The 7,133-nt window shown below is 43.8% G+C and overlaps 1 long non-coding RNA gene across 1 annotated transcript in view; it reads left to right on the top strand.

Annotated features, from left to right (window-relative positions):
* Positions 1 to 3,458: 3,458 nt before the first annotated feature.
* LOC138366608 (uncharacterized) overlaps positions 3,459 to 7,133 on the top strand; it is a 75,674-nt gene continuing 71,999 nt past the window's right edge. The window contains exons 1-2 of the long non-coding RNA XR_011229183.1: positions 3,459 to 3,782; positions 4,899 to 4,963. This is a non-coding gene — a long non-coding RNA (uncharacterized lncRNA). The remainder of the gene's footprint in view (positions 3,783 to 4,898; positions 4,964 to 7,133) is intronic.

The raw sequence follows: 7,133 nt of genomic DNA, 5'->3' as shown, positions 1-7,133 counted from the left end.
CACTTATGACATATTGCGTCTGCTCCCTTTAATACCAGGGAATCCCCTGCTTGAGCTGTATAATATGAGCTATATGTTACTGGGGAACTTCCTATCTCTTGGACCAACAGTATAATCATTCCAATTCCCAAGCCAAATCAAGAGAATGCTTTCCGCCCAATTTCCCTTACTAGCTGCATTTGCAAAACATTCGAGAGAATGGTCCTAAACCGTCTCCTCCATAGCATCAGAACCATGCTATCCCCCCCCCAGAATCGTTTTTTCATCCAAGTACACATTTTACTGTTGCGTTAAACAGAGGCTACAGTTAAGGAATTGCGCCCAGTAAATCCTCCCCGGCCAGAATACGAACCAATGACATAGCGCTCGCGGAACGCCAGGCGAGTGTCTTACCACTACACCACGGAGACTGTATGTCATTAGCTATGCTGATGATATAATGATACACACGACTGGGTATGCTAACACGCAGAACACTCTTAACTCTGTATTAGACTCATGTCAGGACCTAGGTTAAGTTATCTCAGCAGAGAAAACAAAGATACTAAATCGGCACCCACCCAGGCAGGGAGAAGCTGTTCGCAAGATGCAACTGTCTGATGGCTCCCAGCTTGACTATGTAAACAGATTCAAATACCTTGGCCTTGAGGTGCCACTGTATGGTCCTGTTGTATTCAGACTCTGTCGTCAGTATAAAGAGAGGCTCCGAGCTCTCAAGGCTGTTGCAGGTTATCACTCAGGCTATGGTGCCAATGTCAGAATTGTCAAAATGATGTACCTTGCATACATCAGATCTTTAGTGGATTATGCTGCACCTCTGCTTGTTTTGATGCCTGAAAGAAAGCTTGGGGGGCTTGAAAAATTGCAGAACGAAGCCTTGAGGATAATCCTTGGGTGCCCTCGTACTACAAAGATACTTAATATGAGAAAGGAACTTAATATTCCGAGCGTTGTTGATCGTGTTACTGAAACTAACTGTCAAATTGGTATAAAAATGCTTAGGCTAACTCATCCTAACCCTTGCACAGAAGCCCTCCAGAATTTCTTTATTGGTAAACAGTCTCCGTGGTGTAGTGGTAAGACACTCGCCTGGCGTTCCGCGAGCGCTATGTCATTGATTCGTATTCTGGCCGGGGAGGATTTACTGGGCGCAATTCCTTAACTGTAGCCTCTGTTTAACGCAACAGTAAAATGTGTACTTGGATGAAAAAACGATTCTTCGCGGCAGGGGATCGTATTCCAGGGACCTGTCCGAAACGCTACGCGTACTAGTGGCTGTACAAGAATGTAACAACTCTTGTATATATCTCAAAGATCAGCATTGTTCCAAATGGATAACAAAAACTGGAACTCAACTCAGAATGTATCAGGTTCATGATTTTTACCAAGAGAAACAACAACGGCACTTTCCTGCACCGTGGGAGGTTACACCCTTTCCAGTTTTAATCCCTCCCTTTCCACCCAAGAAGCAAATTAGAAATCAGCCCAAGCTTCGTCTTGAGGCAAAGCTCAACGCCTTAAGCCATATTGATGCTCTGTCCACAGAGCATTCTCTCTCTCAAATCATATACACTGATGGTTCCCTACACCGCACCACTGGTGCAGCTGGAAGTGCAGGTGTTCTGACAATGGGCGATGGCTTGTACTTTGAGTAGGGACTCCATATAAACAACTGGGCCTCTACCCTTCAGACCGAACTATTTGCCTTGATCCTTGCACTGAAATGTGTACAAGTCTCCAAACTTGATACATTAATTGTAAGTGACTCCTTATCATCATTAATTGCTCTCAACTCTTTAAGACATAACTGTAACATGCTCGTGTCCGAAGCTAGATACAAATACAACAAAATTATTAAGGATGGTAACATAGTCCATTTCATGTGGTCTCCATCTCATGTTGGCCTCCGAATGCATGATAGAGCTGATAAGCTAGCCAAAGAATCTGCCTTTAAAGGAGCCGTTGAGTGTAACCTTGGATTGTCAATTAGCAATCTGAGAGCAGCAGTACACCGAGAACTTCAACAAGATCTTATAGATCTGAGGCAAAGTGAAATTGACACCAGTAATTCCATCTATCATCATACTATCATGCAACAGGAGCCACACATATATGGGTCATCCAATAAAATCAGCAGACTTCTAGATGTTACTACTGCTCGGCTTAGACTCAGTTACAAGTATCTCTGGGAATTCTCATTATCTGCTGATGTAGACCTGACCAAATGTAAAATGTGTCAACAAAATTATTCGCACACCCTCCGTCACTATGTGATGGAGTGCGAAAAGATACGTGAATTCAGAGACAATTCTATAACCAATGTACCAACGATGTGTCAATATTTCTTTCAAAATGATCTGCTACCAGAAATTTTTGCCAAATATCCCCAGTTTGCTAACTGTAGGTAGTAACTAAGTGATTGTAACCTATCCACCGCTGCCCACTGGATGGGGGACGGTGTGCAGGACAAACATATCAACTGTGACACTAGCTCTGACTAGTGACACTGGGAGCCGGTCGGCCGAGCGGACAGCACGCTGGCTTGTGATCCTGTGGTCCCGGGTTCGATCCCGGGCGCCGGCGAGAAACAATGGGCAGAGTTTCTTTCACCCTATGCCCCGGTTACCTAGCTGTAAAATAGGTACCTGGGTGTTAGCCAGCTGTCACGGGCTGCTTCCTGGGGGTGGAGGCCTGGTCGAGGACCGGGCCGCGGGGACACTAAAAGCCCCGAAATCATCTCAAGATAACCTCAAGATAGCTCTCCACATATGTCAGTTGCTTAATTTAGAAACTGTACTTGTGGTCGATCTCGAACCCATTGTTGATGTGACGACTTATACTGAATTTTGTAACTAGCTCATCAAGATTGTAACTTGCTTAGCTAAAGGAATTGCGGGGTTCAATCCCTGCGCCCATTATGTGCCTCTGTAACCCTTTCCACTACCGCCCACAAGATGGGTATAGGGTGCATAATAAATGAACTAAACTAACTCTTGTATATATCTCAAAAAAAAATTAAAATCACTTAATTTGTCATTAACAAGCAATATCTTAAGTCAGTTGAAAGCAAATATTTAACATCGTCCAGTGTTGTGTCAGGAACTTTGGGTTATTGGGGTTGTTAGTCTGTTATTGCATATACTGTATATTGCAGTTGTCGAGTGGCCATTAACTATTTTTAGAATGTTGTATATGGTTTGTGAATTAGATTTTGAAATTAACAACTTCAAACATTCAAGCTGGGGATCATTATTGGTTCATTAGAGACTCGTTCGTATTTGGGGAAGTGAAGGAGTGGCTGTTGGCCATTGATAATTGACACTTCAGACTCGCAAAATGTTAACCAATGGGGTGAGTTTTAGGGTGAATGTCAACCAATCAACGGCCGGGTTTGGTTGGCTGCTGGTTATAAAAGGGAGGAGGAGACAAACAGCACTTTTTGTTACGTGCTATTCATGCCGAGCGGACAGCACACTGGACTGTGATCCTGTGGTCCCGGGTTCGATCCCGGGCACCGGCGAGAAACAATGGGCAGAGTTTCTTTCACCCTATGCCCCTGTTACCTAGCAGTAAATAGGTACCTGGGTGTTAGTCAGCTGTCACGGGCTGCTTCCTGGGGATGGAGGCCTGGTCGAGGACCGGGCCGCAAGGACACTAAAGCCCCGAAATCATCTCAAGATAACCTCAAGATGCCCGTGCCATCTCTCGGGTGGCATGATCTTTATCAATCAATCAAAAAGCACTCCAGTGTGTGTTACCTCAATTTTGGTATCCAATTCCAGGTTCGTCTCTTGAATTTTAACTGTATGGTGAGGCTCCCTTCCACACCTTGTTGCGTCGCCCACACTCCCTTCCACCCTCCTTTGTTGCGTCGCCCACACTCCCTTCCCCCCTCCTTTGTTGCGTCGCCCACACTCCCTTCCCCCCTCCTTTGTTGCGTCGCCCACACTCCCTTCCACCCTCCTTTGTTGCGTCGCCCACACTCCCTTCCCCCCTCCTTTGTTGCGTCGCCCACACTCCCTTCCCCCCTCCTTTGTTGCGTCGCCCACACTCCCTTCCCCCCTCCTTTGTTGCGTCGCCCACACTCCCTTCCCCCCTCCTTTGTTGCGTCGCCCACACTCCCTTCCCCCCCCACTTTATTGCGTCGCCCACACTCCCTTCCCCCCCCCCCTCCTTTTGTTGCATAGCCCACACTCCCTTTCCCATGTGTTCCACCCTCTTCCCCCCCTGCCCTTGTTGCGTTCCACCCTCCCTTTTCCCTGGTTGCCCGTACTGGTACTAGAAGTATATGGGGGAGGGGAGGGGGTGGATTTACCAATATTTCAGAATTGCCTTGACCAATCTAAAGTTGGGTTAAGTGCGCATAATGTTGGGTTTGGTAGTATAGCAGACAATCTGGGCTGTGACGCTCCTCTACCCTACTTGTATCATGCGAGAGGCTAGCCCTTTAAGTCGGCCTTCAACCTTAAAAATTCGGTTAAGTATATATTGGAAATGTATGAAAGCGTTAGTGGGGTTACTAGTTTTAGTAAAACTTTAAAACTACAAATCCAAAACTAAATTTAAAACATGTTTAATAACATGACTACTTAAATTCAGCAGGCTAGATGTAATTCTAGTAATGGGTAACTAGTGAAATTTTTAAAAAATCATGAACCATGATAGGTTAATCTTTTAAGGTGTCCATCCATGGTGTTTGTCTGTTTTTTTTACCATCAACGCTAATTATTTAACTTCATGTCGCATATTAATCGTAAAATTGCCTTAAAGTAAGAGTAGCACTTCAGTGATTTGTATCATTCATGATTTCAGTGTAGTTGTATAAAGTTTTCAAATATAAAAAGTTAACGGAATAATTCTTCCTGACCATTGCACTTGAACGATAATTAACTTTACAGGTTTGTAGTGGTGCAACTGTCAGCTCCACGGGGGTTGACACAAGGCAGTCAGAAGCTTGACAAACGTAAGTAAACTTAAGTTTAAGTAAACTTCAGATACTTGTCTCTGGAAACTTCCCCACAGTGGATTACTCTAGCAGTTCAAAAAAGTTGTTAGCTTATGTATAATATAGCAATGTACGTTTACTGTATGTTAGTTACTTAAGAGGACAATGTTAACACTTATAAACTGTCTACATTTAACAGAACAAGATTTTACTTTAGTGTAAAAAAGTAAACTAAATGACTGTTCTTGGCAGTCCACCCTCCCTCCCCCTCCCCGAAAAAAATAAGAGCTAGCTTCGGCCTCTGAACTTGAAAGTTCTTGTGAACAAATCCACAAGGGTCGTGACGAGGATTCGAACCTGCGTCCGAGAGCATCCCAGACGCTGCCTTAATAGACTGAGCTACGACATGGTCAAAAGGAGTTGAAACTGAAGTTCTACTGAACTTACTGGATCCTGCAGCCTCTCCGAGGCACAAACCAGGGTTTTACACAACTCCCCCCATGCACTCGAGCCATGTCAATAGGCCGTTCTCCCTCCCTGCGTGATGCATCACGCAATTGTGATTTCTGCGTGTATCGAAAGTTCTCTACAAACATCAGGGTTATTTACAACCCCTAGCCTTTTCCTTCCGAAGTCCTCCCTTCAGGGACATACTACAGTTCTCCCAAGACACTATAACCGGTTTCACTAGTTTCTTTTCTGTTCCATGTAACGTCTAACAGTTCCCTCTTCAAGCGGCACCCTTGTTCTTCCAACCCCTTCCTGCATTTGATATCCTAGCTTCCTTTGGGCCCAAAACCCCAGCAGCCATTCACCCCTCAGCCTCTACCCTTGCCTCAACCACAACACCAGCCTTAGTTGGTCCCTCAGCCCGAATATTCGTTAGATTGTTACTCTTAAATCCCATATCAAACGAGTAATATGCTTGGCGTACCCTAGGTGCAGGTAGATTCCTCAGCATGGCTCTCATTTGGTCCCCTTTTTTAGTAAATTTAGATTATAAGTAATAAAATAATTTAGTATATTTAATTTTCCAAGGCTTAAAGTACGTGAAACCAGGACTAGTAAGAAGTACCATTTTTCATGATGAGTGAATACCAATACCTACAGTTGGTATCACAACCCATCCTCTTAAAAATAATGTCGCTTTTCACTCGTATGCATGCTATGGCCAAAAAATTGACGTAATTTAAAATTAAATCGGCTCGCTTAAGTGATGCACTATCCCGTTTTCTGTTTGAGTCCTCTGGCTTATTCCGAAAAGTTGAGAGGAAACTTTCAATTCACGTTTTTCGTGACGGTTTTGAAATTTTAGGACTTCCTGTCCTCTTAACATACCCGAGGACCCTTAACTTTAAAAAAAAAAAAAATCCCAAATTTATTTTCAATTTCTCACTTTCAAATTACAGTACGTCCATTTTCGGCCATACGAGCAAACGGCCAAATTCATACTTACTTTGTAAGAGGAAAGGATGCCCATAAAGCCAAATCTTACCGCTAGTCTTGGCAGAGGCTTCCAGCTAGTTAATATCCAAAACAAGGATAAGATACTTCATAAAGTGAGTTTGTTATTAATCTTTAACATGGTTATAAATTATTGAAATAAATGTGGATTAAACATGGAATATGATCATCCTGCTGGACTAATATTATTTACTAAATGGCTAAGACTTTTCCCAAAACTACATAATATTTAAATGTTCGCCCGTACCACCTCTTGTGTGGCTTAATCTTTATCAATCAATCCGATCCAGTTCATGTGGACAAGCGGCAACGAGCGAGGCACGGTGACCTGGAGGTGGTCATCCGGGTCCACTTTGTCCTATACAAACTGGTCTCACACTGGAGTCCGTATGGCTTGCTTTACGTTGTCATACAGCTCGAATTATCATAACATACGGGGCCTTTGGTAGATTTAAGTGCAAGTCACTCATAAGGGTTTCAATGGCTGGAAAGAGGTTCATAAAACTTAAGATAACTTATCACGAGATTTCTTAAATCTTATTATACGGGAATATAATAGTGCTGATGTTAACATTCCCATCCCCAGGGAAAGTTGCCTGGGGATGAAAGATGCATTGCCTTTGCTGTTGTCTGGTGACCACAGCCAGACAACAGGGAAGGCAATGAGGTCAGTCTCGGTACTGAACATCTATATCTACGGCATAATCAGTGGCACAACATTGCC

Source organism: Procambarus clarkii, chromosome 20 (assembly GCF_040958095.1).
Source record: "Procambarus clarkii isolate CNS0578487 chromosome 20, FALCON_Pclarkii_2.0, whole genome shotgun sequence".
Taxonomy (NCBI): Eukaryota; Metazoa; Arthropoda; class Malacostraca; order Decapoda; family Cambaridae; genus Procambarus; species Procambarus clarkii.
Note: the sequence above shows the minus strand (reverse complement) of the source record. Positions and strands in the feature narration are given on the sequence as shown.